Here is an 11,354-nt window from a genome sequence, read left to right as displayed (position 1 = left end):
AAAAAAAAAAAGAAAATTATTAAGTTTGTATTTAAAAAATATTTCCAATATCAAATTTTAATTTTTCACCCCTACAGTCGACCCCCCAAAAAACTTAAATTTGTTTTAAAAAATATTTTCCATTTCAAAAATTATTTCCTACTCTATTAAAAATAAAATATATTTTTCAAAAACATTTTTCATTCATAAATCAAACACTAAAAAACTTTTTCGAAAAACAATAACCAAACATGAGAAAATAAGTCAAAAATTTACTTGTTTCAGAAAAGAATTGTCTTTCATACCAATCACTCCCTAAATCTTCCACCTACCCAAATCCAACTGACTTTCTCCCACTATTTCTCTCTCTACCTGACCCCTCTCTTCCAATGCTCTTTAAATTTTCAAAAAATTCTTCATCTTCTCTACCCACATTCTTCCCCAAATTCTAGGTTCCTCCATTAATTCTTCCTAAAACATTCTTCTATTAATTTTTCCCCAAACACAAGCACCAAAAATCATAAAAAATTCCAAAGAAGAATCAAAACCATTAAACCCCACCCCCATTGCCTACCAAAGCCCCACCCTTCTTCCCCAAATTTTTCTTTTTCTTTCTTATTTTTTTTCAATATTTGAGGCAAGGATGGCTACAGAAGGCATGAGTGTTGCAAGTGGCGTTGGTACTAGAAGGATAGAAAAAGGGGCGACTTTCGGATGTTCAAATCGGGCACCTACCGACTTGCCGCCACAAAAATTGGTAAGAAAGTGGTTAATCATTATGGAGAGGAGTGGTATGATTGTAAACACGAAGCTAAATACATAGGTGATGAATATGTAAATGAAGGGCGATTGCTAGAAGAATTTCCTTATATTCACGCCCAAGTCCATGTTTTGGGGCTTCATTACATCTTTGTGGATAAATGTGAGTGTCATTTGATCCTTGTGTGTGAATTTTAGCCAATTGGAATACACATCATTTAAGGTGGAACCAAGGTCTTATCCGTAATAATGGTGTGCAATTTTTGGTAGAAGCATTGAATTTTTGGGTGCCCCTAACTATGACCATTCTGAATTTCAAACCATGATTGAATGACCCCATTATCATTCTATTCAACATAATTTGTGTGGGGTAAAATATGAATCTAGGTAGGATAGAGTTAGAGATACAGTCGACATTCGACTCTTCATTATGCGCATTTTACTCTAGAGGTGTAAGTCTGGTTGAAGATTGTGTCTAGTACCTTATTGTCGTGCCAACACATGTCTAAGGTTACTAGGAAAAGAGTTGTGTTGGTCTACCGACTTATGAAGGGACTGCAATTGAATATAAGTGCCATTCTCAGGCAGAATATGCTTAATTTTTGGACAAATGAATGATGGAGTTTTTGTTATGGAAGCCTACTTACTAGGTATCTCCATGCATTAGAAATTGAGGAAGAAGTCCATGATGTTTGTCCTCCATGTGCCCCTCATTTGGTGTGCCACTTGGTTGATGTCACAAAAACTGAAGTGCATGATCCGTCTCAAGGGAAAGTATTGTCTACTGTGGATAGGCAAACCATGGATCATAGCAAGATGGGTCAAATGTATGGGATGATTGAGCTTCAAATGTGGATTGGTGGCCATTCAGCGATTGAGGATGAAAATGCAACATTATTAGAGCATTACCCTTTAACGGATAGCGCGATATACATGTGTTGGATGGGCTCAACATTCCAAGAACCCATAGATGATGATGATGCCACTACTGATGAGGAGGATGGATTGGAGGAGGATGGGTCGGATATTGTTGGCCCTAGTGATGAAGCATTGATGCAGGCGATGGTGATGGTGATGCAACCTTCATGGCTGTGGATTTTGCTATAAATGTGGTGAATTGCTGATTTTGAGCACATAGCCTAGAGGCCGACATGGAGTTTCTTTCACTCTTCACCTTGTTTTAAATTATACTGAGGAAAGGGCTTTATCTAAGTGTGGGTGTAAGTTGAACTTACCTTATTGTATATAGTTTATAGCTTTACCGAATCTTTTTATTTTTAGGAGGGTTCCTCCGCTTTTGCTTTCGATACTTTTCCTGAGGATAGTCCCATTGAACCGACTAGGAATAATTTGCTTATTATTGTTGAGTCTTAGGGCCCGTTGACCATGCAATATGGTATCATGATATGGAATTATAAAATGAAATTAAAGTTTTGTTTGGACTTGCGATTTGAAATTTTTGTGTTGTATATTTTCTCATAAACACAAGAATCTCATAAGTTGTAAAACTACTAAAATAGACCTAATTGTTTATTCAATCTTACCAAATAAACAAAAATTTATAAAATTGCATGATAAATTATTATAAAATTGTTTATTATCCACTTAATTAAGTAAATGTTTCATCTAACTTTAATTCATTAAAAAAATTAAACATAAATTATAGTGTATTAATCTTTAATATTACTCAACAATTAGTTGGTGTGAGTTAAAGTGATTATATGGTTGTCAAAATAATAAATTTTATATCGGTAAGAATAATATATTTTAAATAATAATGATGTCATTATATATTTTATTTACATATAAAATAAATGGTTAGTATATATAAATGTGGGGTTAATTTAACAAACTATAGCCTTGTGGATCAACTTTATATTAAAAAATCACAAATCATGATATGGAATTCTCATATCATGGTTTTTAGAGAATATGGAATCATATATCATGATATGGAATCAACGTAAAATTAGATGTCCAAACGATGATTCCATCTCATAATTCCATATCGTGATATGGTATCGCATGGTCAACACCTACTCAGAGTCGTTATAAGAGTGACAATTTCTGAAGATGAATGGATGACGACCGTATTAAGGGAAAATTAGTCACTAGGAGTAGAGAAGTATGAAACAGACCTTTTTGTTTCTTTGAAGCATTGTATTAATAGTTGGCCCGACGTCATGAGTGGTAACACTTTACTTGCAATGTTGAAATGGTAACCTTGAAGAAAACATAGACTCTTTGTTTTGTCTCTAAATAAAAATGGGCCTAATTGTGTGGAAACACTGTAATGCAATTTATCTGAGCATGCTACAAGTGAATGTTTCCTTATATGTGTAGTGATTCCATGTGTGGTGAGTACTTGCTTTTTTTTTGCATTGAATAACGTCTAAAACTTTCCCCGAGTGTGCCTAGTGAGTAACTTGTGTAATTTATGGAATATGATTGAGGCGTTTCTTTGAATAACCAAGTTTGAATCCTTTTGTGTGCCTCCAAATGAAATATTCATAGTATAGCCCCCATTGAGCCTTTTAGCCTTGAATATTTTCTTAACCCACTTAATTTAGCCAAACCTCTTTTTATTGATACCATAAGTATTCAATCCTAAAGTAATTCTTCATGCATAATGTTAAGATGAAAAATCAAAGACAATGGTAGATAGGGTGGAAATGCTTGATTTATGACAAAGAAAAGAGAAGAGGTGGAAAAATGATACCCTATGCGTTCCTAAATCTGATGGTCCTTGGTCCCTTTTGTGATATTGTGCACTTCGACTAATGTTGAAATCCTAAGCTAAGGGTGGCTAATTCAGAAATTACCTTGATAACGACTCTGGTCCTTCCAAGGACTTCGTGCACCTCAACTGATGCAAAATACATAAGTTGAGGGTGGCTATTGTTAAATGTGAAAAAAATTGTTTGCATAAAGAAGGGCCTAAGTGTAAGAGAGGGCAAGGTGTAAAGTACATATGGAAAAATATTTATAGAAGTGCACAAAAGAGAAGGATAAATTGTTGAAAATGTATGCCTGCAAGTAGATCAAAATGTATGTCCGCAAATAGAGCAAAACATGTACATTAAGGAGGATGAGTCACTAAATTTTGTCCTAAATGTATCCTACCTTACCTTAAGCCGACATTACAAAATATAAGTCCTCTTGACTTTAGGATTAACACTTTGTGAAATTTAACGTACACCAAGGGAAAACTTACGGCATGTTAGGATATGTGAAAACATCATTTGGGAGTTAGAGAGCTGAATTTCAAAAAATAGGCCTTGTGATGGAAATATAGAGTATGAACATGATGTTTGTGTGACTAAAAGGCTATACTAAAAATGGTGTGTTCATTCATGAAACATGTTTGCGGTATATCATTGTGTAGTGTATTGTATAAGTTGCATTATCCCCAAAAAATTGTGAATAAGTCATTCATTAAGGTTGTGAATTGTTGATTGGAAGACTATCACGATGAACGAAAATTGTGAATTATTGCATAAAGTGTGTACCGCAAGATATTTGGCCGATTGTAAAGCGGGTGGATAAGTCCAAATGGTAAGAGTATGAGTTCATAATTTAGAGTTTGTTCGAGGATTAACAAACATTTAAGTGTGGGGTGGTTAATTATTACGAATGACCCCTATTTAACATAAGTTTAAGAGCATTCACTAATATAAATTACATGTTTTGACTTATGATTGCGATGATTGCATACTAATATACATAATTAGCAATTTTGTAGGGTTGCTAAGAGAAGTGATTGCGTAATGGGAGCAAAGGAATTAAGGAAGACAAAGTGATGCCATAAAAGGAGCTCGCGCGGTGCCCAGACCATATGGTGTGACACTGGCGCGAGGCACCATACAAAGAATAATGAGGGTCATTTCAGGTGCATTGGTAGAGCGGATGCTCCATCCAACCAGGTGCGTTTCAGGCGCACTACCCAAAGCCCTGACCAACGTGTTGTGCCAAATTTGGTTAAAATAGGATTCCTTTTTTGACTAGAATTGGAGATACTTTTTCTAAATTCTATAAATAAGACCCTAGGGTTATTTTGTAAAGGGTTGAACTTCTTTTTGTTGTCCAAGAGAAAGGATTAAAACATTGTAATAGGTTTGAATTGTCTAACTTTTTCTTTAATTTCAAATCGCATGAACATTGAGTTTTCGAATACTATGAGTGGCTAAATGCCCTTGTTTTCTAGGGATTTAGCCACAAATAACTGTTAAGCATCGATATTTTTGAATTAATCATGGTTATATTTTTAAGTTACTTTGTGTTCTTATTTTAGTACTTGTTGACTGGACATCATAGAGATAAATCTCTTGTTTGTTCTTAAACTCGGGAAACACTAAGGTAGATAGACCAAAGGATACAAGAATCTTTATCTTCCAATAAATTGAGTTGAGTTGTGTTTAGGAGTGATGCCTATCCAGACACCTAGCTTGGTTACGAAACACGATGAAATATAAATAATCGCCAAATAGGACTGCCTATCCCTGCTCAACGATGTAGTTATATGAATAATTGGAGTAGGTGATTAGAGGTCACCATATTCATAAAATCTACCCTATAAATCAACAACTTGATAACCTAAATTAGTTCATTACTTACAATACCATACATGAAATCCAAAGCATGTTGTAGCCATATAATTGTCTCTTACATACATACAACATCAAATTGAAGTTGTTCTCATAGTTACTTTATTTATTAAATTTGTCCTAGTAGTAATAAACAACAACCAAACTCTTTTGATGAAACTTTTCCTAAATTGTGGAATTAAGTTGTTAATATAAATTGATCGTAAGTCCCTTGGGTACGATAAATCGTTTCTAAAAGAAATTATACTATTTGTGCAACCATGTACAGTTGCATGTGCATTTGGGCACAACACAGAGAGTAATATATTTTGAGTTTGTAAAATTTTAAAAATGCAATAAAATAAAGTTGGTTAACTCCCTAAATTCAATATGCTCTACATAAATTGGAAGTACGGGAGTGAAAATATTTCAATAATTTTAAAAGACACTTCCAATAATATATATATTCAAAAATTACATTAAAATTCTACAAAATCGCAATACTATCATTTTAAAATAATATAAACTTACAATCAAACATAAGTTTAATTGATTCTCAAAATTTAATTTGAATCACATAAAATAAAATAGAAACAGTAATTTATATTGGGCTTGTGCTGACGCGAGCTTCATACAAGAGTTTTTTCAATTTTCTTAGTCAAACACTGGGGCCGATTCCAATCCATGTCCTTTTCTTTCTTTAAAATAAAACCAAACAAAAAAACTCTGGAAAATACTTTACAAATCATTACCTCATAAAGAGGGAAAGTGCCGCTCCACAAATTTTTTTATCTACCTCGACCGACCAATGCTGAGACACAAACTAGTAGTTGTACCATAAAAAATCACAAGAAATTTCTTCACAAATATTCCAACTTTGTTTTACGCTCCTAAGATCGGAGTCATACGAGCAATGTTCTTGTTTTTAATACAACGAGTGGATATGAGGTTAGAATTCTTATCTGTCTCAAGGTCATCAAACGTTATGTCAAAAATCCCTGTTATGACATAATTTATTTTCTATCCAATGCATACATGGGGAAATACGAGGAATACTTATGTGTCTTCAAGAAACTAATAGTAGTTTGTTTTGGTTATGTAAGTAGCAGTTGGACAGTTAACACACTTTGGCCAACTCCAGCCCGAATCTGGGCTGCCTTGATCATGATTTTCAACGTGGTTTGGTAGTAAAAACTTGATTTTCCTAGCAAAACATTTGCCTGCATGTTAGCCTTGATATTTATATGATTATGATTCTAATCTCAAGACCTATAAGAAAGTACATTCAGTTTAGAACTGTTCATCTACCTTGGCTAGCAACCCTCTCGTCTTTGTCCACATACAATGTCGAGATAATACAAAGAATAGCAGTTATACCCTCACAATCACAAGAAAATTCTTCGTCATAGTTTCAGAAATATTTCAACTTTATTGTACGCTCCAAATTAGGCCAACACTTCAAGTCTGCTGATACGCTCAAATTATACTTCCCTAAAGAACTATAAGCGGTCGTATCAAGTAAAGAACCCAATTGTTAGGTTGGGGTCGATGCCACGAGGAAAATGGTTTAGACTTAACTTTAATCTACGATTACGTCTATTTAGTTAAGTCCTTTCTGAAAACAATTAATTGAATGGGGGAGGGGGGGGGGTGTAACAAAAATGTTTAATTATTTCTAAGTAAGACAAATAACAAGTTTATAACTTTAGTGTTTATCAAGTGATAAGAGAAACTAGGGTGTAAGTGTTCCCCAAGGTTCATAACGCGGTAATCCTAGCTAAAACAATCCTTTCCTAGTATCTTGCAAGCAAAGTGATAAGTTATGTATCCCTAATTCCTTGGTTCGGCAACTAGATAATTTCACTCTGTACCTTGGTCCGACTACGTGTGTCTACTTTACTAAACCTTACCTTCACCTCATATTAAACATCATATTCAATGTATGGCAAAGTTACCACTTTACACCAATTGAAACTAGCGTATTAGATAGTGTATACTAAATCTATGTTCATAATTCTTTTCCTATCAACTACCTCCTTGGTCCGGCAAGTAGAAATAAGGCAGGTTCTAACATGTGCACTCGTTAAAAAGACTTCTAAGCGAAAGAATTATCAATACATGCAAGACCCTATTCTAAGAATTACACAATTCATAATTGTTAATTACCCATGGTTCCCACAACTTGTGGATTTAGTTACCCATGCTAAGAATTACACAATTCATAATTGTTAAACAAGAAATCATGTGCTTACTTTAACAAGTTTGAAAAAACCTAGAAATATCACTTCAATTCACTAAAATATTGAAAGAAACGATCCCAAAAAATTAAAGTGTTTCCCAAAAACCAAAGTTTAACTTTCAATAACACAAATCAGAAAAAAAATAGTAAAGAGTCTAACCCCCAAAACGAGGTTTTTAGTCCTATTTATAATAATAAAGTCCTAAAATAAAAAAGAGTTCTATTTAAGGAAAAAAAATCTGTCCAAAACGCGTCTGCCGTCGACGAAACCTACTGACGGTCCGTCGATGGAATGACGGACCATCGATGGAACGATGGACCTTCGACAACTTTCGTCGATCCATACTTCAAATCTTTTTCAGCTTCCACTTTTCATCACTTTCTGTTACCATCGACGGACCAACAACACGGTCCGTCAGTGGACCTACGGTCCGTCGATGGACTCCGTTCCTCCATACTTAGTGGTTTCTTCAAGCCGGGTACTGGGACTACTTTCTGTTACCACCAACGGTTAGCCATGACGTTCAGTCAATGGATCGACAGATCGTCGCTCCTTGCGTAGCCCCACACTTGGTCAGATTTCCCCGATTTGATTTTAGCTGCTTGGACCTTCAGTCAATGATCATCACCTATGGACCGTTACAGGGTCGACGGACCGACGATGGCTCCGTAGGTTATCACTTTTGTAGATTTCAGCATAATTTTCAGCGTTTTCATTCTGGACAGTTTTCATGCAAACATAGAGAAAAACACATTAAAACTACTACAAAAAGGCCTTAGACACACACCAAACTAAAGGAAAAAGCATTGGAAGTACCTTAAAACCACGGTACATCAACACCCTCAACTTAAATTCGTTGTTTGTCCTCAAGCGACGTACTATGACTCACTAGAACACCTTTGTACAATAATATCTTCTTTTAAGCTTTCACAATAATCTAGCTATCAATTCCGATTATTTTCATTGTTTTTATGCATGATATCACTCTTAGGCTCATTTATCTGGATCAGATCATGACACAGACATACTACGCACCGACACCTCTCCTCTTTTATCTCTCATCAAGGTACCAACTTTCGAATATTGCAACTAGTGTCCTCACTTTAAAAACAACATCCTCTTTTTTCATACTGTGATTTCAATTTGAGTATAAGGAATACTTTTCAACACTCTCTCTCAGAACCAATTCACACCTAGTTGATACTTGTCACCATAGGCTTGCCCTTATTTCACTGTTTTAGGTTCACCGTATTAGACTCTCAGGATCACGATAGGACTTTCTTGGCTTATAACGTAGGCTCAGGGTCAGGTAGGGTACATTTGGATGCATTTTAGTGACTTGTTGTCCTCCTTGACATAACTGCTAAGCGTCTTACGTTTTCATCGTTTATTATGCCCTACTCTTCATCTTTCTATATCTTTTGCCTTGCTTTTCTCCTTTCTTTTTCCTTTTGTGCAAATAACCCTTCTTTCTTTTTCAATTTTTTCACTTGTATTCAGCTTTGATTGATCCACTTTTATTTTGTTCTTTCAATAATTCTTTCAACTCCGTTTTCCATGACATTCCTCATAATAGCCACCCTCAACTCATGGATTTGCCATGAGTCAAAGTACACAATATCCAAGGTTGGGTGAGGTCCAGGACGAGCTTTGTTTCTTCATTATCCACCCTCAACTTATGCTTTTGGCATAAGCTGAGGTGCACATGTCCAAGGAGGACCAGGGCCAATACATTGTACCCATAAAAGATGAGTTGGGGTATAAAAGAAAGGTCCATTGTAAGCTCAAATTATTTGGATTAAAAAGGATTAATTTCATTAGGTTTTATTTCATTTAGGCTAAAGATTGTCTATGTTGAACAAGGGCCTATGATCCTTACCTGATTGTCTAACACAGATTACTTTTTGCAGGACTAACCAGGCAAGTTTTAGCTAGGTACAAACGGTGGACTATTCAACTTTTCTCACACTCACTTAACACCTCATCACCCTACCAGATTATCGGACACCTAGTTCGAGCGTTAGATGAGGTTCATGCAATGGTGTATCTCTATGCCATGCTTAGAGTCAACACATTCAATATTCACTATGCGTAATCATGCAAACATTTATTTTGGACGGGATATCATTGTATTTTAGCCATCATGCTTCAGATTTCACACATACTTTTTACAAGGTAATAACATGTCGGTTCAACAATAGAATAATCAGTCTGTTGGGGGAAAAGAACACAGGCAAGGAAACCCCAAGAGAGGATCATGAGTTGAGCTACTCAGACTTCAACCTAGCACTCACTTTCCATTTACCCCACCCTCAACAAAAAAGCAAGCAATTTTCCTCAATGCATAAGAAATATAAAACAAGGTGGTAGGTAAAGCAAACCTAAGGCACATAGCGCCGACGATTAACAAGCTGGCGGTCCGGTTTCTTGGAACCCGCTCCCTCAAACGTAGGGACACCATCAGTAGTGTCCGCAGCAATAGCAGCACCCTCAGTAGTGTTTCTCTCAACATCAACAATCCTGGAGCTAGAAGCCCCAGCAGCCAACTCATGAGCCCTCATCTGCCGGGCCTCCTCATCCATCAGCGAGGCTCTCTTTACAGCCTCCAACTCAGTACGCTCTCTCTTCCTAGCACGAGCCTCATCACCCTCTCTGGACCGATGCTTCTTGGTTTGCTCACGTGGTGGCGGTGGTGGTGTAGTAGTGGTTTTGAACAGTGCAACAAGCACCGTATCCTCAGCAGGCTCTGTAACTATGGCCTCAGACTCAGGTACCTGCGCATCCAGGATGGAATTCATGTCAGCCCTCAGACTCTCCAAGCAGCCTGGAGAGTCATCAAGTCAATAGTCGGGACTGGCCGGGCAAGAATTCTCAACTCAAAAGCGTCAAGGCGCTGATGGACTGCCAGAATCTGCCGCTCAGTCTGTTGGGCAATCTTCTTCCCAATCCTCTCCTCCGCCTCAGCAATGGACTTCTGCATCCAAGGCTGGATATGGTTCAGAAGTGTGGCCATCTAGGCCTCTAACTTCTGGATCCTAGCAATCGGGACTAGTGCTGCAGATGTAGTAGAGTGGGAGGAACTCGGGGCTGTGCTAGTATCCAGGATAGACTCAACCGGGGTGGTGCCGGTTGGCTCTGATATACTCTGATTATCCCCTTGGGCTTGCTCTACCGTGTCCGCCAAGTTCTCACCTAGAGGGTGCACCTCTACTCTGGGCCCTCTATGGGGTGCCGCCTCATTTGCCTCATCTCGGATGAGACCTATATCAACCGTCCCAGTAGGAGTCCTGAGAACGTCAATATGCCATATGGGCACTACAGCAGGCCTACACAACTCGAAAATCAAGCAGGGGAAAGGGTACGTGGTGGTGGCTTTAAAGTCCCTCTCATGAATGGCTTCCAGTAACATTCTCGGAATGTCCACGTCGAACCCAACAACCAAAGAAACTACCGATACTGCCCTATCCCATGTGACAATGTTGTCAGTAGCAGTGGGGGATAGGCAGTGACGGACCAATAACCAGATAAATTTGTCCGTGAATGTAAGGTTGGCCTTCTTGATGACCCCTCTAGGATCCAGCACCCAATCTGCACCCTCGCCATCCATAGAAGTGTGCTGGGCTATCCACCTCTTGGTGGTCCCTCTCAGCCCCAGATTATGCTGAAAATGACCCTCCTTAATTAGCTTCCACCGATAGTCAAACTCGGGGGTAAGGAGCTCTTTAGTAGCATCTGTGTCAGTGCCGTATAAGAACCGGTGAATAGTAGGTAAGAAGATGTCTACTCTGCGGCC

The sequence above is a fragment of the Solanum pennellii genome, chromosome 9 (genome assembly GCF_001406875.1).
Source record: "Solanum pennellii chromosome 9, SPENNV200".
In the NCBI taxonomy this organism is placed as follows: domain Eukaryota; kingdom Viridiplantae; phylum Streptophyta; class Magnoliopsida; order Solanales; family Solanaceae; genus Solanum; species Solanum pennellii.
Note: the sequence above shows the minus strand (reverse complement) of the source record.